This window comes from Buteo buteo, chromosome 3 (genome assembly GCF_964188355.1).
Source record: "Buteo buteo chromosome 3, bButBut1.hap1.1, whole genome shotgun sequence".
Classification (NCBI taxonomy): domain Eukaryota; kingdom Metazoa; phylum Chordata; class Aves; order Accipitriformes; family Accipitridae; genus Buteo; species Buteo buteo.
This window is the reverse complement of record NC_134173.1, coordinates 7,105,917-7,130,933: the sequence shown is the minus strand read 5'-3', so window position 1 is coordinate 7,130,933 and position 25,017 is coordinate 7,105,917.

Genomic DNA, 25,017 nt, shown 5'->3' with positions numbered 1-25,017 from the left:
TTACATAAATACCAGTATTTACCTATTAGGTATCTATTCTTGGCAAGACTAAATGAAGTAAAAACATAAATGACAACAAAACCACAGAAACTTACTAAAACTCTATTTTTCAAGTTCTAATTTTCTTTTTTTTGGTTTGGGAATACTTCAATTAATAGCATTTACAAGAATGTTAATGCTATCAACAAAGTTGCAACAAGTATTTCAGCTAGCTGGAAGTTCTACTTACCATAGGAAATCTGGGGAAAATCATTCACTTATAGTTTGTCAACATTTAAGATACCCCCAGTTTTCATCTACATTGGAAAACGTTTGCCTGTCTATGGTTTAGGGAAAGAGAAACCTGATATTAACTTTGCGAATTGACATCTAGCTCTTTAGAGGTTCTAAATAAGTATGGGTCACTTGTCTTTGCTAAAGCTTCACTGATTTGCACCATTTGAGGAAGTATCCCTCAATGTATCATGCCAAGTGCTACAGTCTGTTGTTGCAGAAGTGACAACAAACCACATTCTAGCCCTGTGACATTGCTTTTTTTTTTTTTTTTTTTCCCCACACCAGTAATGCAGTGCTGTTTTAAAGCTGGATAACTTGGGTTGAAAATGTCCTCAGGCAATGTAGGGCTACTGTAGCAAAACCTGTATCATCCCACCTGATCCCCAGAGTATGACCAAGAAAAAGGGGGCAAGTGAACAAAATTTCCAAATTCTGCCTTCGCCAGAAAAGACATTAGATAAAGGTCAGACAGTGCAGCTGCACTTGCCCTAACTTTTGCTCCAAATTAGTTCTGAAACTAACTCACCTACAGATGTGTCCTTTCATTTATACCTTCCCAGTAATCACACTATTTGCCTAAACCCAGCTCAAGGCAACAACTCATAAACAGGAGAATTTGCTTTAACATATTGATGTATACAATAGGCTAGCTCCCTGTCATGGAGAAGAAATTATTTCTTTTTCTAGGTAGCGATTTAAAAATTTGTAAATGTTAATTTTCTTTTTATTTTCAGTAAAGAGATCAAAAAAGATCATCCACAATTTTGAACCATTAATTCAAGTTTTTATTTAATTTCACAACACTGAGAAATGCTTGTTTTGTTTCAGCTCTCAGAAGCAAAACCTTTTTTCATTTTCCATCTACTGTCTCTTATTTTCCCTTCTTGTAATTTTTCCCAACATTTCTGAGCAGAAAACTAAATATTAAACAAATGGTTACACTACTTAGCAGTATGTACCTGTATTTTCCTTGCTTCCCTATTAATACAACCAAGATGAATTTAAGGATAATGCTACATAATCTTAACTCTATCTGCAGTTAGGATGCTTACCTTGGCTAAATTCCCATTATTTTACCACCATGTCCTCTCAACATTGTTCTCCTGTACATAACTCCAAAAAGCCCTGGTCACTCAAGTTTGGAAAAGGGGGTTCCTACAAACCACGGAGAAGTAATTTTCATACTGAGGAAAATTAAGTTGGTTTTACAGTAATCACAACATAAGCTTAGCTAAAATGTTTATCAAACCAATGGAATTTTTAGAAACACTTTTCTTTCCCCTTTAGGAAAAATGCAAAATCAATACATGAGATTAATGCATGATTAGCAATCTTGCATTATGTATTCTAAGAGAAAGATTTTCACATGAGTTTCCCTGCACGTCTTGATGAAAGTGGGTTGTAGAGATAGAACGTGTTCAGGAATATTTAATGAAGTATGGTTCAAATACTGGTGTCATTTAAAATTAGGAAGACAGAAGTGATCTAATGTAACTTCCTCTTACACTCATTTCAGCTATGCTCCAACTGAAACAGATGTCTCTTCTTTGTAGGAGAGTGGGAAGGTTAGGGCTTACTCTTGGCGTGATTTAGATTAAGAATATTGTGCTTTGTCAGTGGAAAGAAAGTGGCTGGATTCACCCAGAGTATCTAAGATGCAGACTTGTATAATAAAATTAACAATATAGTATTTCTTTATAGCTGAATTGTGGTTCTTGAAGATCTGTTTCAACATAAATGGGTGTATGTACATGCACATGAGCATATATGTATATAAAAGATTTCAATTCTGTTTTGGTTTTTTTTGCAAACATAGAAAGCTTATTTATACTTGTCGATCATTATTTTGCACATCCCAAAGCCACTAAAACAAATGTGACCCTTGGCTGAGAGCAACAAAATTGCATGTCCATCTATAAAACACTGTTTTGCTTGGGGCAATACATCTTGAGCAAGTGTATAGCAAATCTCAATGCATTTTAATATTAAAAATTTAAGCCCAGAGAATGGTTTTATCCGGTTCCCAGGCCCCCTTTTCAGCCCTTTGGGAAACATCTTTGCTAATGTATTGAAAATAAGTAATCAGGAGGGAAATATGTATATATATAATAATATGCATTACTAAATGGATAAAATATCTCCAAATACAGCTACGTCATATTTGATACATACGCCTGACAACAAGCAGCCTGTCACCGAAATGGAATCATGTATATTTAATCCTGTCAGAGTTAGCCAAATCCTGCCTGACCAGTGCATCTTTCACTAAACTGCAAAATTCATAAGGAGGGGTAACTCCCGGGTCAGCGTTTCCTCCTCCTGGCTCTTCTCCAGACCTGGGATCCCATTCTCAAGGTACTGAGTCACCCTCTTCTCCCCGTACCTCTTTCTTTTTGCTAAAGCCAGTTACAAGTGGTGCTGATGCAGCTCAGCCAGCAACTGGGCATTCCTGTGTCCGAAGGCACAGAGAGGTTTATTTATTTGTCGGGTTTTTTTCCCCTCATGCAGGGGTTGTAAATGGGAGGTTTGCTGCGGACATAACCTGTTGCAGCAGCGGGAGTGTGCAACAGCAGTAGCTGTATCCCGAACTACAATCTCCAGTTTCTTGAGGTCCCTAAGAACATTATTATGCACTCGAAGTTTCCAAGTCTCAGCTACTCAGAGCTATCAATCTTTTTTGACCTCCCTCTGTCCATGCTCCAAGCAGACGAGAGCTCGGCTTTTGTTCCCAAGCCTTGCCAAAGCTGTATAAATATGTTAATGTCATGCTGACCTAACCATATCTACATGCCTTCTGGTCGGTTAGGAAATCCTTTCATTTGCCTGAAAAAAACCCATGTACACATAGCTTTGTGCAGCATCTGGAGTTACTGTTATATATAAGTGGTGAATGACCGTATCTCTTCTGTTGTCGTTTCCTGTCCCACTCTCTTTTCAGATTTTTCCTCTATTCTAGGTGACAGCTTGAGCCGTTAGGTATTGCTTTTGTGAGGACCTGTTCAGCTTCTCTATAGATTCAGCTCCCTTATGGGGTCTGGATAGCCTTACTGTATACATAAGATCCTATTAAAACCACTTATCACTTAAGACTCCTCCCTTAAATAGCTCCTTTTTTTTTTTTTTTAAATACTATAGCTCTTTTTGATTAACCAATATAAGCAGCCCCACATTTCTGCAACTTTCCCATCCTATCTGGAAACCCACGAGTTCTTGCATGGCACTGCATTTCAACATCATTATTTTTCCAGATTCCTTCCTCCTTCCCTCCCACCACCACGTGTGCACATTTTACGTCACTCTTCTTCATTGCCCAATCCTTGGAATGGCCCTGGGTGAATGTCACCTCCTTCTCTACTTCGCTTTTTAATTCAAATTATAATGGAGAAATAGTCCTGTCATTGTACTGGAGTTCAATACATGGGATCTTTGAGACTTGGCCTGCCCCGACCACGTTGCCCTCCTTCCTAAAACTGACTTTAATATGTCTATGTTAAGAGTTGATGTACCCGCTTGTCACTTTTTTGTCTGAAGGGAAGCCAGAAAGATGAATTTTATTTTTTTTTTTAACGAAAAAAAGAGAAACCAACTGTTAAATGTGGCATTGCACATATTTTGGACCAAACCCTGCTCACTTTATTCTCATTTGTATCTTCATTCATTTCTGACAGGTCCTTTCATGTTATTTGATGAGCAGTATTTGAACTCTGTCAGTCACTACCTGTATTATTAGGTTAAGAATAGAAACAAATAATTATATTGCCATAAAGGTGTCTCTGCAGGGTTTCTTTAAGAAGCAGATTTCCTGATTAAAGCAACTCCTGGCTTCTTTCATTTTTGAAAGGCTTTAAGCAATCTGAAATGTTGCTTTGATTCACTCATGATAAGCAAGTACATGCAGAAACACTGCAGTACAGAGCTGCTTTTTATACTGTGGCTTTTTACAAAGGTTTAAATTACTAAGCCTAAATGAGCGTCTTAGAAAAGGAAGAATGCCTCTTGCTTGTCACAGCAACAGTCTTTTCTGCCTGCAGTAGGCAGGACATTGACCTCTACCTGAACAGCCTGAGGTAAGAGGAGTAGCCACTGGAAATTATTTATAACCTGACCAGCTCATTTAGTTTCATCCTCTGAGGCCCTCAGAGTCGAACTGACACAGCAATAATGGCCAGCGAACTTTTGATCCAATTAATTGTTAATGAGAGGTTTGATTAGCAAATAAAGGGCCTATTAGGTTAGCTGATTGTCTTTCTTTCACAATACCAGAGGTCAACATTTTTTTTTTTTTTTTTGACTGAAAGAAAAGTACACTATGTACTCTGGTTAAATTAATCACATGCTCACAGGTGTTGAGTAAAGTTGATTCAGGAAAACAGTCATCTTAGACATCTGTCTGTAACCATGAGAATGCAATAGGTATCCTCACTTTGTTTATGATTAGGGTTTTTTTAATTCCTTTGTTAATTCAACTGTCTCCACCTTTCTGTGCCTGTGAAATATTGCATTAACCCATCCTTCTCCTTGTCCTGCTTTCCTTCAGGCTTCCTTCAGAGTTGTCTTTTATTTTAATTACACTGCCAGAATTCTCAGTCAGTTTCAAATTAATTAATTCTTCATATGTATGTAAAATCTCCCAGTATATATGCAAACACCGTTCCAGCGCATGATGTCCTATTCCTGAAAATTTCCCTCTGAGTTATGACACACTTCTGTAAAACTACAATGACTAAAGAGAAACGCAAGATTAAGGAGAAAACTGAACTACAAATGACACCTATGTAAATTAAGAGTATTTTGATCTCAGTGCAGCCACGCTGGATTTATACCAGTATAAATCTGTAAATCTGACATTAACAAATTGATCCCTGTAGAGTAGCTTTTGTTATCTGAACTTTTAATGTTCTTTCATATTATCAATAGTGCTTGAAAACAGAATACTGCTCACTGTCTCTTCCCTCCAGCCTCCATCATGTACAGAAAGCCACAATTAGAAGAACATTAAGTTTGTTGTCAAGCTTTCAGATATTAAAAATCTGGAGATGTGGTTGTCTGTTTTGCAGGGTGTGATGTAGTCTTTAATTACATGATCACATTCTGTTTTTCTGTGATTCAACTCACGGGATGGATGGACGTAACCAAAAGCAGCAGCTCCTCAGTGTTTCTTATCACCCTTGTTACTTAATGAAGGCTCATGACATGTTTACCAAGTGTTGCCTAAACCTTGCCCACATGAAAGAAATGGTAATTTTGTGATGATGTACCCTGGTCATCGCTGTAATACAGAAGTCTGTAGCAAACAGTATCAAAAAAGCAGTGCAGAATAACATAGTGTAGCTCTTTCTGTTGGCTTTTTTTTTTTTTTCTTTAACAGGAAAAGCTGAGATGTAGAAACATTAATGCTAGAAGCGTAGGCTGACTCTTCATTCTCCGAGACATGTTGGAAGGCCACCCAAACATGAATTTGAGCTTTGCTTTGAACTCTGCAGATTTGTAGCTCTTTCCCAGTTAGTGGATATTCAGACTGGTCAGCCAAAGACAGCAGCAGGGGAGCTGTGAAAAAATCACTTCTTTTTATGTTGATGGCAGCTTCAGCTACTCCACCTGGGCTACACCCATGCTCTGATTTTTGTTTGTCTGTCTGTATGCATATGGCCTGGTTTCTATGGATGTGCTTGCTGTTCTCTAGCTCCCTACTGACTCAGAGCAGAGCTCTTACTGACGTAAATGTGAGTACCCAGCATTTTTGCAAATCAGAGACCCATAAAACGAACAGTATATAATTAGTAACCACCTACAAAAAGTTTGGTTGAAATGACTAGACCAGCCTCATTAAGGACCGGTATGACAAGAGGCAAGGTTTAATCCAGTTCTCCAAGGCTGCTTTAACCACAAAACTTCCTGTAATCTTCTCTGATCCACTAACTACTCTGTGTCACACAAAGTGGGGTTCAGGTGAGGTTTCTCATGTATGGAGACCTTGACTTTGCATAAGGTCTGTTTTTGCCTGGCTTTCCTAGCTTTCACATATTTCGGACATAATCGCTAGATATTTGTAATGAATTAAGACTTAGCTGTTACATCTGTAGTTAGCCCAACTAAAACCTTTTAGACCACTGCACAAATCTCTATCCTATCTCCTATGACCACTAACTGTGACAGCAGTAGCTGGGTTTTGTCCTTTGCATAGAGACGTTCTCAGCGGTAAACGAGGCCCGTAGTTTGCCAAGGGCTTTCGCAGAACTGTGTTTGACCTTCGAGACGTGGCTGAAGCCCTGGGGGCCCTGATTCTTTGCCAGCATCTGATGGGAATCTTCCTTCTCCTCTACCCCAGCCAGCTAGAGCTCTTCTGCCTCTAACTTTCTCAGACTTTAGCAAGCCTTATGCTTTACTTCACTGTCCTTCGCTGTAGTCCTACTCCTGCTTTTAGTACTTCGTTTTCATTCATCCCCCGTCTTTCTCTTTGATCAGGTTCCTAGTGCCTGCCCCTATTTTCAGTCACCCTGCTGGCTCTCTTTAGCTATAGATAGAAAACATTGTTTTTCTGACCTTATATGTGAAGCTTTATCCATGCTTGTGCGTGCGAAAGCGCACATGTTCGTTTGCAGCTGTAGACATGCACCCAATGGTTCAGATTTCTTAAAGCCGTAAATAACTGGGAGCAGCCTTTTGTAATGAAAAGTGATGTAGCCTAGGATAATGCTATCAGCTTGATGTATAATAGTCACATCTTTTCTCAGCCGTGTGATCTTCCATCTTTATGCGTTCTGCATCATATCTCCCCTTGCACATACCTCCGCTGAGTATAAAGGGCAAGCCAATGGGTACAACCAACACAGTGGGCTTGCAGTACGGGTGGTAATTAAAAAGCAAATGGCAGAAAATCATGTTGCTTCCATTGAAGCTAATGGCAAAATCTCCACCTGATTTGACTGGCTTGGGAAATGCTCTGTAAAAATTAGTTACCACGTATAAAGATAGGTAATGAAGACCTATGTATTAAACAGTACAATATGATTATGGAAATCCATTAGTAGTTGTGCAATAACACAGGAAGAGAGAACTGAAAATATCTAACTGGGTCTGAAGGAGGCATTTCAAGATGAACTGTCAGTTGAAATGGAGAACCCAAGAAATAGAGAGAGGAAGTCTGTTCAAAACAACAAGCTCTGAATAATCGTAGATTCTCATTGCTTGAGACATGAGATGGCACGCAGAGCTGATGAAGAGGTCAGTGTGAGAAAAGGGAATAAAGCAGGCAAAGCCAGCACAGTTGTTGTGCTGTGTGTGTGGACCACCTTCAGCTCAAACCGTACGAGAGCTACTTTAAGGAACATTTGGCAAGTGGTTTTGGATGGGTAAAACCAGAAGCCTGGAGGACGGTATGTGACTGTGGTGTTTCGAGGGTACGTTGGAATCCAAAACCCTTCTGAAGTCACATTACTGACACAGCCTTTGCTGACGGCTTTCTGACGAAATCTCTGTCAGAGACTTCCCACGTTAATCTCCGTACTTCAAACCTCATTTAATTTCACTTCACACTGAGTCTCTTTTGGGCACAATCCTCCTCCCCCACCCCCCCACCTTTTTTCTCCCCACTGTTCTTTAAAGAACTATATACACATCTGGTATTACAGAAAATTACTATGTAAGAAGAAAAGAACTAATTCAAAGAAGAGAAGGGTTTGCTATTATAAAATGGTTTTGCTAACAGTGTAAGCAAGAACTGAATGACATAAGAATGTATGTCTGTGCTACTAAAAGAAGTGTAGCTAACTCTCTAGCTTTTGATTGACATAATTCCTGGAATCTGCTTGTGGTTGTATATTGTATGGATATGAAACATTAGCACATTTTTCCACAGAATGTTTTTATTCTTTTTCAAATCAAAGTGAGCAGTATTTTTAACTTTCTATCTCAGGTTTCATGAAAATGTTGACCGTAAGCAAAAGGATCATTGAAGTTCATATTCATTTCATAAGTCAGTGTAGCAGCATCATTGCATGAGGTACTATTTTAATTTTTAAACATTAAAACCTAGCAAAAATAACGCAGAATTGGGAAATATTCTATTTAAATTAGTGTTCTGTTATTAGAATTTGTGTTGGTTTTTCCCTAGCCATCCTATTGAAGTGATATAATCTCACAATTAAAATGTCTAATTTATTTCCTTGTGTTCCCAATGTTATTGAAATTGGCTGGTGCTACTCTTGCGTAGATGCCAAAGCTCTAATAGACTCCAAAGTAACAAAATATTTTGTCCGATTTTATTTTTCAATTTTCATTAGACTAATACAAGAAAACATTTAACCTAAGATCAGAGAATAATCCCATTACTAAACAAATTCAGTGGATAAATGCAAAGGTGATCTATAGAAATTACTTTTTGGAATATAGACATTTAGAAAAAAAAGAGACAGTTTCATTTATATAAAGAATAGAACCTGATAATGACTGATTTACGCTTGGACCAGTTCCAGTAAGTTCTTAATCCACTGGAGAGTTTCCAACCTACTGAGAGGATAGAATGAGAGGATTTATAAAGGGAAGTGAAAGATACACTGTGTTATTTATGAGAAGAAGAGGGGATGGAAGGACCAGTACACTTTTCACCTAGGCATTACAGTGCACAGGGTGTACATACCACAGAATGTTTGTCCTCAGTCTTTCCAAAGCCACAGATAAGTGGATTCATAGACAATTGGAGATTTGGTTGCACAGATTACAGTGTGAAAGTGATATGATTTGGCTGTTATCACATATGGCTAAACATGAGATATAAAAGAATAGACTCCAGGCTGATACACTGCAGTGAATTTTGCCTCTCAGTAGACTCGACACCTTCATCAAAGGTGGTTATTTGCACTTTCTATGGTTGAAACGTACTTCTTCCTGATTTAACATAATAAAGCACTCTTGACTCATTACTGTCGGAGGTTGTTAGAGAGTTGTGAACTATATGGAGGAGTGATTATTCACAAAGGCTAATCCCCATACTCCCTCTGTGCTAAGCAGAGAAGCATCTCCGAAGGAAGCGTCAGTTAGGTCCTAAGTTTAGATGTGCAGAAACACTTCCTCGAAAAACATCTGTGTCTGCATAGACTGGAAAGCTTCCCTATGAAGAATAACCCCACTAGGCTAATGCACATCCTTGTGGATGACCCCCAAACCCGCGGCACAAAAATGCAGCCTAACTGATGAAATGATTATTCCCAATGCTTTCAAGGTTTGTTCTACATATTCAAAAAAATGTTTCAGATATTAAAACTTCATGCTGAACATTATCCAACCCTTTGATTCTTACAGAACTCAGTTCTGCGGACATGCTGCCAGACCCAGAAACTTGTAAAATACAAAGATGTAACATGCCTGAGAAATGAATAAACATCTCTGCGTGCTGTTTTTTTATCTTTTGTTGCTACCACATGCAATTTTGCATCGTGAAAAATTCTATTCCTCTCCAATTTATTGAATCTACACTTGATACTCCTCTCCTGATGTGAGAAGAGATCCATATTCATATTTATTTTGCTCTAAATTAGCTACTCGCTTATTGACCCTAAATAGTTATCATCTCAGCTGGAAATATATTAGAGTTCTAGTTGCCAAACAAATATTCAGCAAAAGATGAATAAAAGCATATGGGGAGGAAAAACCCACAAAGTTTTCACTGCCAATATAATGGAAGGCATTCTGGCGGACAGCCATCTGCACCCGCTGAACAGAGGGATCCTGGGATGACATTGATCGATTTAACAGTAGGAAGGTATTAATGATATTCAGCACTGATGGCTGAGCCACTTCACACTCATTTGCATTTCCATTCATCATCTCAGCATTTATCATTATGAGGCGAATGCCAGAACTAATTAAAGTCTGGGCTAACAGGGTGACATGGGAGTCCAGCCGCTACTTATACTGAGGAAATATGGGAAACTTTCCAGCAGGAAGTACACCAACCTTACACCAAACCCAATTAACTTAATTCCTAACTAAACCATTTGAGGGTCCTTCATTTGAATAAACTAAAAAGCTGGGACTGAAGTTACACCATGTTTTTTTCTCCTTGTGTTCTAGTAGTTTCACGACTCAATAACACTGTCTTGTGTGGACATTTGGGAGATTTCCTTAATGTGATCCCACTTCTCCTCAGCTATCCCTTCCCAATTTTGTCATAGCGAGCAGAGATACAATATCAAATTTTGCAATAAAAGTTAAATGTTAAATACAAATTCTAACATAATTTGATCCTGAAGGGACCTAAAAAGTATTGTGAGTACCCTAGTAAAACAAAGACAATAAAAAGCTGGAATACATTGAAATCTATTGTTTATGTTTATGTAAGAGGGCTAGTAAACTACCTCTTCAGATAGACATAAAAATTATTTTTATTTGTTTTCTAGCACAGAAATATGAATTTTTTCTTCTCTGCAGGCCAAGACTTGCTCAGCATACTCTCACAAGCTGTCCCATTAGCTGCACTGAGACAACCCCTGTGAGCAAAGTGACCAGGATTTGATCCTGGACACGTCTTGCTAAGTCTTTTGGTTTCAAGAATCTTCTTGCTGAGAGCTGGGATAGTCATAGGGTTATCGCTGTCAAACTCCACTTAGATCAGGTCTGTAGCACCTTTAGGCTCCTTTGAAATTTCCAGACAGAAAGAACAAACGTGATAGGAAAAAGGGGTAGTAGTACAGAAAACTATAGAAAAGCTTTGCAAGTAAATTATTACTTTTATATTTTCAAATTTTTGCAAGGCATGTCTATAAGTACAAAAGTCATCTTTTCAAAAGCAGATTTTACTAAACATTATCCTTAGCAATGGTTCCAAATGCTGTTTTACATTTTAAAGCAATATTTTATTTTTATTTCTACAAACATAAAGAGACATCTGATCTGGGCTCTGGGTAACATGGTATCATTTCATTGCCCGAGGAATTTCTCTCCCTTAGTAAAATAAATACATACCACCAGGTGAAATATCTAGTTCACATGCCCACAATGAAACCTCTGCAGTTTTCTGTCTGCCACACACTTAGGAGAAAATGTGGCTTTTATACTCTTCTGCAAAGGCCTTAATGGTTTTAAAAGAGTTGCAACATCTTTATCTGTCTGGTGACATCCTGCCACGCACATCCACAGATATGAGACAAGGCAGTGCTTCTGTGGGAAATACTGGATCTCTCCAGTGTTGGTTCAAACCAGTTGAGGGATTCATAGATTGAAATAAAATCTTCATAAGCCCCTTTCAAAGTTAGTGAGAGAAACAGTGAGCTTGTAGTCTTGGTGTGAAGCTCCTTGTAAGAGGAAACTCAGCCTCTGCTCATTTCAAGTTTTTAGTGATTTCATTGCATAGCTCCAGCTGGAATACGTGTAAATTAGACAGGCATGGATGAACCAGTCAGGTTTTTTTTACCAGGCATTGATGAAAAATATAGGCATTTTATAAAAGCAGAATGAAGACATGCAGCAGGTGATTTTCATTTCCCTTTTGCGCTGGCCAATTTTAATTTAGTCCTCCTTTGTGGTAACAGCTTTATCCTCTTCCTGATATATATTTCTGACCCATTCACATGACCAGGCAGTGTGTAGCCTGTAAAAAAGATCAATGAACAACGAAGGGTTAGATTATATTGACTTAATGTTGATTAGTTTACACTGGGTTGTCTGCTGCAAAAGATGTCAGAGCTTTTGTAGTTCATTAGCTCCCATCAATTGAACACTGGCTTAAATTAGTACACGAGACTCTTCCTTTCTGTAATGCAATTTCAACTTGCATTTCATGCTTAGCTTTCCTATTTGTACTTCCATGTGATAGCTGTTACAACATTTTCTCCATGAAAGAAAAGAAAAAGAACCAGACTAAAAAAATTGGAATGCTTGTTAGGTGTGTTCCTGCTCATTTCACCCAGGGAAGTTATCCCACTTGTTATGATCAGGATCATCTCTGACACCAGTTATATCAGAAGTGTTATTCAACTGCAACATGTCTTGTAATCACCCCAGGAAATGGCAGCTTATAATTAAAAAAAAAGTATGACTTTACTAGATGATCGGCTTACTGTCAAAAAAATCAGTTGCAGCTTTTGGAATTTATGATCACAGATCTGAACAAATCAGGATTTCATAAAAATGTTTGCTGTTATCAAAAAAGTGTGAGAAATTTGGTTCTGAAACAACTCTAATAGATAGCTGCAATAATAGCATTTTATTACCTTTGAAGAGAGAGAAAGAGCACAGATTTAGAATCAGGGAACGGCTGGGGTGGGAAGGGATCTCTGGAGATTGTCTGGTCCAGCCTCCTTGCTCAAGCAGGGCCACCTACAGCTGGTTGCCCAGGACCATTTCCAGCCAGGTGGTTGGCAATCCATTTGAATTTCTCTACGGATGGAGACTCCACAACCTCCCTGGGCAACCTGTGCCAGTGCTCGGTCCCCCTCAGAGTGAAAAACTTTCTCCTTGTGTTGAGGAACAGACAGGACAGAACAAGAACAGGTTTTTGTACTTAATTCTGTCAAGCAGCAGTATCTTCGCTACATGCTGGCCAATTTTCCAGCTGTGCTCTGTGGCAGGCCCATGCCACCACCAATACCAAAGACTAAAATACGTTAGAAAAGGATAGAGGTTACTGCCAGAAATACAAAACGGGTATTGCACAAAACTGATTTTGGCATGATTGATCCAAATAGAAGAGTTGGCAGAGGAACAACTGCCAAAAAGAGGACCTGTAGGATGTGAAATATCACAAAGATTAAAGTTTGCACTTGAAAGTAGAGCTATTCATAAGAGATTTCAAACTTTATATATATGAGGTCTGATTCATAACTCAAATGCTATTAATTCTCCATTTTCAGAAAATAATTTTCAACTGCTTGGAACATCTTTGTCAAAATATTGGTGACAACTTTTGATTTGGGTTTTTACCGAATATTTTGATTTCAACATAGTTTGGTTTCACTGTGAAAAAAAACCCCAACCTTTTATTTCTTCTAAAATGTCAAAATTCTAACTGACAAGGATAAAAAGAAGACTCCTTATGTAACTAGATCTCTGGTAATTTTGAGAATTGTTCTCAAAACTAGCATTATTTTCAAATGTCCATTATCTAAAGTAATTATTGGTACTTTAGAAAATCTTAATGTTGCTTGCAAATGAGATGGCATAGAATCTCGTAACATATAGAATTGCAATTTTCATCAATTGGCTCTACACAACATATGTCGCCATGTGCTTTGTCCTTGGAAAGTATATTTTTTGGCCAAAATTCTAGGAAGAAAGCAACACAAAGATGAATTGTAATTAGGAGCAATTTATTTCTCATGCAGAAAAGGATAGGAAAAATACAGAAAAATCTGGAGTGATCGTACCAAGATATTTGTTAAACCTTCTTTTCCCCTCCAATAATTTGGTCTAGTCAAGACACATGTTCACTTTCAAAGTTATTGGATTAGGGAAATTCTTATCCTACGCACCTGCATCACCTCATTATCATTCTTCTTGTTCTCTTCCCCTCTCTTCTTCTGGCTGCTAACTCATGTGCTCATTCATGATAAAACTGCATGTGTATACTATGTAAGGCAGAAATACTTTCTTACTATTTTTTAGACAGGCCAAAGGACACCAAACCCAGAAATAAAAATATATTGCCATCTAGAAGACGCTTCCATTTTAACTTCTTAACTCAGTGAGATGCATCAAGTTAGATGGTGCAACATGAATTCTGTACATCCTGAGTATGATATATAACAGTTATAGATAAAACTGATCCTTATTCTGATCCTGTTTGTTTATCAAAAATCAGTGAAGAACTATAACTTGGACATCTAAATCAAAATTGAAAAGAAAAAAAAATCCTATACAAGGATATCAGGGATATTAGTCTCAAAAGCTGGTTGCAACATTTGAAATTAGGATTAAACTTTGAAGAGAGTAGGATTTTTATTTTCTTTTAACAGAAAGGGCTACTGTTAATACTACCTTAATACAAGCTTTACTAGGCAGTAAAGGCACAGTTTTCTGATGATTCATGTTTCTTGTAAACCATCTTGCAAGGTACTCCCTTTCAATGTCCAGTAAGCATCCAACACAAATGGAATAAAACTGGTGGATGGTCTATACTAACTGTATCTGTGGCTCCTGTTCACAGTTATATTCCACATGAAAGAACAGACGTAAGAAAGTACAAACTGTAGAAGTACATCAGTTAATCTCAAGCTAAGCATACACTGTCTTGACTCCTAGAAAAACATAATGATCATGTTAGCAGCTTTATTGTGCGTTAGAATTTTTTAAGCAAGTATTTAAAACCCCAAGTCCTGGGTTGCCTTTTTTTAGTTACTTAATTGTAACATGCAGCTACAGGAAATAGAGGTATAGATAAACACATTATTATAGATAATGCAATGCAAATTTTCTAAAAAAGATCAGATGACATTATCACACTGGTTTCATTTACATACTTGTATTTAACTTCTTAACCAATGAAATAAAATAAAAAAGTTTATTTTATTAAAGGAGGCTTTTATACAACACAGTCTAAATAACCCTTTTGTGTCTCTTCTAAAATTAAACTCATGGAACAAAGGACTGAAAAAAGTTTGAGAATTTTAAGGGTTTTTTTAGGCTACTCATGAAAATAGTCAAATATACTAGCACACCTGAACTTGTCTCTTCTTTAAGGCACAGAGATTATTCATGAAGTGAATTTTTGTAGGTGTTTTCAGGATCTGACCATTTAAAAGGTTTCCATGGAGAAGTAATCAGAACTGTTCTGTATGACGATATTTATTATTCATGGTCCTACTCTAGCAGTAAAATAGCTAATAAAACAATCCTAGAGAAAGAAACACTGCAGCAAGCATTCTGTGGCTCTCTTGTAGTGGGTAAGGACTTCAGATTCACTTGAGAAAGACTCTATTGCTCATTGTGTTCATGTTTATGTATTTACAGGAACACATAATAAAGATTATTTTTTTATCTCATTTTCATGTTCCTTTATAGAGAATAAACAGCATAACATAAATATGAAAAATAAGACTTGTGGAAAAGGGAAATATAGTCCAACCCCAGTAAAAGTGAGCAGAGCAATCATTATCATTGTAAAACGGAACTACCCAGATTGGCTGATAAGTGACATGTCTTCTCAAGGTATGAAGCTGAAAATAATCCTGGAAGCTACTGCATACAAGTGCTTGTGCAGTCATTAACTGTAGCAAGCTGAGGAAATAACAATAAAAAAAGTACAAAGTCAGTCCCTTGGAAAAAAAAAAAAAGAAAGAAACAACTTTAAACAACTTGTTTTCCCTGGCTCCTTTTTGTGATAAGGGAATAGTTTCGTGAACACTGTCAGCCTTATGCCATATGTTCCAGGAAACTAGGGACCCTTGAAGAAGAAGAGGCTTTTGAATTATTGATCAATGATTAGCAAATGCAATCGAAATTGTAGACTTGATGTTGTGCAGGGATTCATAATTTATGAGTGGACAAAATAGTAGGTAGCAGAGGTAGTGGTAGGTGATTTCAGCCCCCATATTGATTACTTAAAACAACAGGAGGTAAGTGTAGTGTGACAGACAGAACAAAAACTGACAGCTCACTGCCTGTCCATCACCACAGACTGAGCACTGGGGGAATAAAGCTTACTGTAGAAGCAAATACATTTCTATTGTGTGCCTTTGATCATTATGCTGTTCCACTAGACCAAAGGACATATTTGTTTATAATTTATGTATTCTCTTACTATAAAAGATTGATAGCATCCTATTAGATACCGTAGTATCTAAATATCCAGATAGTTTGTACCTGTAACAGCTTGAGAAGCAATATTGTGAAACATTTGCATAGTCTATCAGCAAAGGTAAAAACCTGGGAAGGGAAAGGAGACAAGGTGTGTCTGGCACCAGCCTAAAAGTCAGCTCTGTTTTCCATCCTTGGCTGCCGTCTGCCAGCTCTTCTTGGGCTGCTGGAATTCTTCCTTACAGATCGGCCCTTGAGAGTGCTAACTCAGAAACAGACCCCTCCTGTCAAGAAAAAAGCAGCTTCCACCTCTAATTTTATGAGTTGATGAAAGAGGAGTAAGCAGGGGTGGGGAGACATCGAGTTTCCAGGTCACACCTGGAAGATCATTTCTGTATTTGGGCAAGTAATCTCTAGGCGTATCAACAGAGGTAGGCTTCATCATCCTTGAAAGCAGTCTGAGACTGCACTAAGTGATTTGGTGACTTCGGTGACACTGGACGGGGTTCTGGGACTTTTCGCTGGCAAGTGATAACCTATTTGGTTGGAATTGCGCTGCTGCGGAACCAACGCAAAGGCACGCGGCCTGCTGGTTGTCCTTTGCTGCATCACAACAGAGAGGTGTGCGTGCACGTGTGTGTCTGAACAAGTATTTTCTCTTTTCTGTCCTCACCATAAGTCAGCATGACGCCCAAAATTATGCAATAGCCTTATGGAATAAAAATTATATTTAAAAAAATACAAGAGAAAAACTAAGGACTGAGACAAAGACATGGCCTTGTGACTTTGAGGCCAGCTATATTCTGAGTTAAATTTGGAGCATGCAGTGCTGTAAATGTCCTTCTTAACAACAGAAAAGTGATTTGAACAACAAGAAGGCAAGCAAGAGAACAGCAGAAGTTTCCAGCATTAAGAGAGAAGGTGGAGAAAAAAAGATGTCCATGAAGAACAGGGGTGTGGACACAAGATGAAGATGACTGTCCACCACCAGAAACATATGTGGGAAACAGGACATTGTGAGTGGATTAGTCAAGTCACAGAAAATTGGAGGATATTTCAAGGAAGGTTGAGTGATGAGTGTTGCCTGGATCTGTATCTAAAGACAACATTCACCAACAGTTGGTCTTCAGATTTGCAGTAACCTGGTTACATTTAACATTTAATTTGGTAAATATGCTCTGTAGAAAGATTTTGAAAAAAATGAGCCCTATTTCTCAGCTGGAGCAAATTAAGTCAGGGCACAAGGGTTCAGGTGAATACATAATTTACCTGATGAATTACCTTCAAATACCATGAAAGTTTGATGTTTTTATCGTAAACAGCACCACATAGTGTAACCTCTTTATCCAAACAATTGTTGGGTAAATAACCATAAAAAATGGGCACTGTGCAAGAGAAATGTTGTGGTTTAACCCCAGTCAGCAACTAAGCACCACGCAGCAGTTCACTCACTTCCCCCCCACCCAGTGGGATGGGGGAGAAAATCAGGAAAAGAAGTAAAACTCGTGGGTTGAGATAAGAATGGTTTAATAGAACAGAAAAGAAGAAACTAATAATGATAACACTAATAAAATGACAATAATAATAATAATAAAAAGGTTGGAATATACAACTGATTCACAGTGCAATTGCTCACCATCTGCTGATCGACACCCAGTTAGTCCCCAAGCAGCAATCCCCCCATGTCCACTCCCCCCAGTTTATATACTGGGCATGATGTCACACGGTATGGAATACCCCATTGGCCGGTTTGGGTCAGCTGCCCTGGTTGTGTCCCCTCCCAACTTCCTGTGTCCCTCCAGCCTTCCTGCTGGCTGGGCATGAGAAGCTGAAAAATCCTTGACTTTAGACTAAACGTTATTTAGCAACAACTGCAAACATCAGTGTGTTATCAACATTCTTCTCATACCGAACTCAAAACCACAGCACTGTGCCAGCTACTAGGAAGACAATTAACTCTATCCCAGCTGAAACCAGGACAAGAAACCACCTCGTTCTGTTGGCAAATACTATTGCCTTTAGTGACAACAGTGTTTTCAGCTGGAGAAGGAGCTAAACAAGATGGAAAGAATGAGCAGATTCCTCAAGCAACAGTTACCCTGGAAAGCCTTCAGGGGAGAAAAGGCACATCTTTCTCTGCATGCTCGTAGAGGAAAGTGCTAGCAGGAAAGATACATTCCCTGAATGTACCAACTGTAATTTTTACAGCGGCCAGCAGAACAATATCCTCCTGCTTCACTGCATCTAGTAGATCTTTGGAAGTTCCACTTTGACGATGCACAGCTGGCGACACTGCTAATGCCTTTTGGAAGATGGAGCTTTCACCATTTTTGTCAGTCTTCATCACACAACTTCCAAGGAAAAGCTAGAATGATCAGAGGAGGCTGGGACTACAGATTTAGATGAGTACAAATTTATATGGAATAAATTTTTAAGAAGAATTTTTTTTTTAGGAAAACAGAATAAATTTTATAAAAATAACATACATTTTTAAGACAACTGAGTTCTTGCTTGAATTCCATGTTACATTAATCTTACAGCATATGACTCAGGGATGCAAGTGAACAATAAAAGTAGAAGATAGTATTAAAATGAATATATCTGAAATATATCTGTTAGAGTGGGCATGATTCACTTATAATAAGATTCTAGTACAAATGGCAATTTTGCATTTAAAATATTCCTACTTTAAGTGCAAAGCTTTATTTTGCATAAAATGGTCTTGTTTTTACTGGAGAAAGGGTCTGCATACGAGTTAAAGATGCATGAAATGTTGCTTTTTCTTTATTTATAAACAAAAGCAAATAGGAAAGTTTGTCCTTCATAAGTTATGACATGATCTGCTTAATGCCTTCGTAGCTTCATGTTTGATGAGTGGTGCATTCATCCCAAACTCATGTTATTTAAATCCTATAGAGCAACACAACATCATATGTTGTACCTTTTTTGTTCTGTGTATAGTGGCACTAGCAGTGATGCTGCACCAGGATTCCTGTATCTTCATACACGTAAATAACTTCCTTATAAGATATATTGCATGAGTTTTACAGCTGATTTAAAATAGTTATTATTTGTAGAGAGAATGAGTTCTTGTGGTTTTGCTGGTTTTTGTTTTTCCATAGGAAACTGAGGGCAAATGAAACAAACTATCACAAGGATATTCTGAGATGATTTATAATTATTTCTGATATACACTGGATACCTGGAGCTGTATAAAATTCCTTCTGCCTCTCCTCTCTTGGCTGATTGTAGACTGCCTGTAGTGTCAAAGAGTATCACCTAGCCCCTTGTTTCTCATAGGTTTCTACTCTTTTTTACATGTTGATGGCCATTTTCTCCCTTTATTGAGTCTGCAACAGTGATGCTCAATTGTCCAATTTCCCCCTAAATATGGAAAAAAATGCCCTAAAGCATGAGAGCAGTTGTTTTACATTGTGCTAGTCACTGAAGAAAGCACTACAGTCGAGCAGAAGTTTACAGTCATTTTGGTGAGACAGTGGAGTGATTTTTTTCATGGGTCTTAAACAGTAAATGAATAAAGAACATCGCTTCTCTGGAAGCGATGAGGGACTGCGATTGGTTAAGTGGTATTTTTGCACATCACACGATAGAGTCTCACAGATAAGCCACATGTTTCTGCTTCCTGATTTAATGAGTGAAAAGCATGTCTAACAGAAATGCTAGCATGAGTGAGTTGGAGCCTTATGTAGTCTGGCTATGAGAACACAGAACTGTGACCTTCGCTTCTGGCAGACCAGAAACCAAACAGAAAGGAGCATAGGAACTGGAAGACCAAATTCCTTTCTCCAGAAGTTGTGTTGGACTTACTGCTTTGCTCAATTTGCACTGGGGAGAGGGCACTGGGAGAGGAGAAAAAGTCGTGGAGGTTCAGCAAGGAGGGGTGAAAATAAAGAGAGGCAAATGTAATTTTTTTCTGTCAAAAGGGCACCTCATCCTGGATGCACAGACCCCACAGTATACAGGAATCTCAGGAGAGATGACCATCCTTGTTTAAAGGGATGTCTATATAATAGGTGTCTGGGGCTGCTCTTCTTTTAAATATTTTAGTGCTAAATTATCGGCAAAAGGGGAAGAGGCAGCTCGCATTTATTTATCTTTTATGTAAATCACAATATGATGTGATGCTGACACTTTCAGAGAAGCAGGGCTGTCAGAGTAGTTTTCCTATTAAGCACAGAAGGCCAAGTAGCAGGAATATGCCTTGGATGTTGCACTTAAGCCTCTGTTTCAACATCTGACTGTAATAGGGTACATCATATTATCCATGTATACCTGTACGCTTCCTTGCAGCACCCTGTGGAAAGTAGGTTGCCCAAAGAGATTGAGGAATCTCTATTCTTGGGGATTTTCAAGACTAGACTAGATAAAGCCCTGAGAAACAGGACCTGTCCTTAGACCTGGCTCTGCTTTTAGCAGGAGGTTGACGATCTGGCCTCCCACAGACCCTTCCCACCTCAGCTGTTCCATGATTCCAAGCTGCGAGAAGGATTTGAAGCTTAACTTTGTGCTTCAACTTCTAGCTGTGGTCCGGCAAAAGCAATAGCACAGAAGTAGTTGTAGGAGATTCTTTTGCACTGGTTTATTCCCTTTTGGAGTCCATAAAATAATATTGCAAATATATTTTAAACCATGTTTACATATAAGAATATGTTGATCTGGCAGTATCTGATGAACTGCACTAGCAAATAGTTTCTGCACTATAAAAAAATCTAAGCATGGACCACATCTCTATCAATCCAATTGCATAAAGTGGTGAATTACATTCCTTGGTGGTAATTCTCTTCAGGATCTCTTGAAATGAAAGTATTTTACTTGTCCTTTCCTCTTGTTTTCTGGAAGCCACATTATTCCTGAAGTGCATACGAAAAATTGGCATGCTAAAGATAACGTGTATGTTCTCAAGTGTGTGAGTTTATATGACCTGCATAAACCCATCGTCTATGTAAACCTGTAGGGCATGTTTTTGAAAAGAGTTCAGTTAATTTAGCCAGGGTAAAAAGAGTTAATCTTGGAAACATTGCCAGTGTGCCTATGAAAGTCCTAATGCTTGGAGTAAGTGATAAACAACCTAAAGGTATACAGATGAAGGAAGGAACTGACTAATTGTCAAGAAATTGTCTCATTCACCGTCTAAAAGGGGGAAAATTATTTTCAGATATACAAGTTACTGTAAGGTTTCAAGTCTAGAGCAGGCCTGACCAGCACATCTCATAGAGTGAAAAAATGAGCACTTTCCTCCACAAGTGGACAAAAGACCTTTAGTTTATTTGGGGAGAAGCTAAATACACGAGTTCAGAAGAGTAGGACCAAGCGTCTTTACAGAAGTATCAGCCTCAGGAGAAGAGTCTTGCTGATGATTTGCATAAAGTATTTTTAATGGGTTTGCAAGGGATAACAGGAAGATATCATCACTACTTTGATGTTATCTTAAAATTTCTGTGGAAGAATGTATGTAACATATCTCAGTATATTAACATGAAATCCTGTGTTTGTACAACTGCACTTTTTTCCCCAAAATGAAGAAAAATTATCTTCAAGTTCTGTTTGATGTGTAGAAACTAGGACAGTAACTTTATTAGAGCTGATCAGAAAACAAATTTATTGGGGAAGTATTCATGAAAGTTTTACTTCATTTAATATTGTACTTCTTTATTTATAGAAATGTTCTGATCTTCTAAAAGAAGTTGAGTGAAAGTACTGATTTTCAAATTGCTTATTATTTTGGATAAACTCTGTAATCGACCTGTACAGCAATCTTTACTGTGTTCACAAGAGAAGGCTGATAGTGAATGCAAAACAAAATAGCACCTATGGGAAATAAAAAGTGTGGCAAAAGGAAGAAACATGAGTTGGGGATAAGAATCCCCTTATCTGGGGGAAGCTTTCCAGGGTAATTAACATTAGAAAAATTATATTTTTATTGAAGTAAGGTTCCCAGTGACCTTAAAGTGATTTCAAAGGACACTAGTCCAGGTGATGTGCTTAGATCCCACATGATGTAACCATGTTTTTTTCAGTTTCCTGAGAGTGTCTAGGCTTTCACACTCCCTTATTTTGACTCTCGAACATCCTTCCTGGTCAATACTCTTTCTTTTCCAGTCTAGAAGTGGACCTTTTCTTTCCAAAGCCTGTGCTGAGATGCTCACTTGTATATTGGAGTGCAGGCAGTTCAGCCCCTAAAAACATATGAGTCAGAAACAAACAAAGAGCTTGCTAAGACATATTACACCAACCCCACCACCCCAAACCCTTATAGGCTGAGTGAGGACTAAATGACCCTGCTGGATCATGGTTTTAAACAGTCTTTATTCCTTTTCATTAGGAGAGCTAAAATCTCATCTTTTAATTCTATTCTGCACAGTATAAACTGCAAGCAAGAGTCTAAACCCAAGCACTTGATAAATATCCCATTATTGCTGTGGTTGTTTTGAGAGAAGGGCTTTATATAAAACACACTCCCTTTCTGTGCAGAACTGAAGAATAAGCATTTTATATTTTTCTTAATCATCACAGTAAGAGTAATTGCAGAAGTTGAATAAAAAGGAAGGATGCAGAGAAAAAAAAGAGGAATAAATACCGAGAAGTAGTTTTTCAAAGACAGTTATGCATGATTCATAAACTGAGCTTTAAGGAAAAAAAAAAGAAAAAAATGAATAAATTGTTAGCATACTCCAAAATCTCACATGGCAAACTTTCCTGGATAATATCGTTAACAATGCTGATCTCTCTTTTCCACTGGGGATGAAAACAGGCATGACCCACCCTGGGGTAATTTTAACTAAAGGGCACCACTTGAGAATTCGCTTAATAATCTCAGTCTCAAGTCCTTCAGCCAGCGCCAGTCACCTTGTAATGAGTATTCGCTTCACAATAATCTCCCTTTTCCCGAAAAATGGTATAAATGGAATTACAACACAATTGCCTCCTTTTATCTGATGAATGTGAAGCAGCAATATTGTGTTAGCAGGCCTTTTTGGAAGATATATTGGACTTTAATAAAATTTGATCAATGCATTTAAGTCAAATTGAATTATATGTAAGTGGATAGGGTTGACATATGTTTCAATATCTGCGAGTGATACATTATTCTCCAGTGAGCATAAAATTTAATGAAATATAAATACCCATTAATCCTCATGTTTCAACCAATCAGTCACCGTTGCTCCTGCCTGCTGTTAGCAGAAGCAGGCCCAGAAAGTCATCTGTTTTATCTAAGCAGGAGCTCCAAACTGGAAAGACATCAGAAAGCTTGGGGAAGTGAGAAGGCACAGAATAGGGAAAAATGTGCCAGCACTTTTGTTGTTCCACGCTCTCTAAAATGGAACAATGTAGTGCTCAATTCTCTCTTTTAATTGAAATCTAAAGAAAAAAGTACTAATCATTACCTTTGAAACTGGAATTCTGTGAGGAAACGTATTCAGAAGGGTTTGGGATTTTTTGTCTTTCAACAAAAGCCTACTGCATTCCTTCATTCCTTTTTTGATAGGTGACTCATTATGGCATATTTTGCGTCTTTTGCAAAGCTAATGTGCAAGAAAAAGAAACGCCAACAGACCCAGAACCCCTTTCCCTGGAATTATCTCTAGTACTAGCAATCCGATCAAGTTGAACTTTGAAAATTGTACTACAGAAAGCAGGAGATAATATGCTGTAGTCTAATTTCTAAACAACAAACAGCTCTGACACTGAAATTCCACATTTTACAGAATATTTCCAATTGTACAGTTGTAGTTCAAAATAGTTTATAACTCTGTAGGATTAAGATTTAAACAGAGTGGTGCTAAGCTGTACCAACTCAGAATTAAAAATAAAAAATCACATGGACTTACGTCTGACTTCTCAGCTGACAGCTAATGGTAATCAAGCACCAATTCCTGAAATCCTTTTAAGTTTCCCTCACTATGACTTTGTCAGTAAAATCAGGAAACTGAAACAAACAAGCATACGTACGTAATTTTTAGGTAGGCACCTAATCAACCTTTCCTCAGATTGTTCGTCTAATTGAATGAAAAAAATTACACATACAGTGAATTTCAGAGTGACCAGTTTAATTTCAGGATTGTAGGCCTATCTGTAAACCCAGTCGCAAAACCAGCCAGCAAGCCCTCTGACATGGAGAAAACCCACATTTGGGCTCCTTTATCCGCTTTGAGGCAGAGGCTCAGGTATTCCAGGGGAGTGCTCTGTCCACCAGCTACAAGATCCCCAGCTGCAGGTCTTTCTCCAGGACTGTTCCAGTTCAACAGATGAATAGAACCCTCATTGGGACCCAGCAAGAATTAAGAAAGCTATTGCTCTGTGTCAGGTGTACAAGGACAAGAAAGCAGATAGTGGTCTCTATCTCTGATATATAGGAATATTTTCCTGTGATATAGGAGGATATGGTCTATATGCCCCATTACGAGGGGAGAAGCACTACACTCCTTTTCTCAGGTTGCTGAATGTGGTTTGAACCACGTTGTCAGAACCCCACACTTCTGCTTTTGCAAAGAACATGTGAACAAACTGAATCAAATATTCTGATGAAAAAAGATATAGGCCACTTCTTATAAATCGAAGGCTTCTCAGAGTTGAGGAGTTTCATTTTAGCAAGGACGTAGGACATTGCTGTAAGAAAAGAAATATCTTAAATAATTTGAAGCCAGGTTAATTCCTTCTTTAGGGAGGAACTAAATCACAGAACTTGTCCAAATATGAAGTGTATGTGGTTCTTTTATAACAAATAACATTCTCTGTAGTGTGTCATCCTTGTTTTTATTATCAACCTGAGAGTAATTCAGTTTTTACTATTGCATTATATATCTCATCTGAAAAGAACCCGTCTTATACAGAGACATATGGTGTATCATTACTTTGTATTACTTTTATAATCAGTGTAATGCTCTTTTAAGCTATCTGCTATTCAGAGATTCCTATCATCCAGAGCTCAGCATGCTTACGCCTTTTCCCCTTTCTCCTGCTTTGAAAGCCTGCATGTGATTGGAAAAAGTC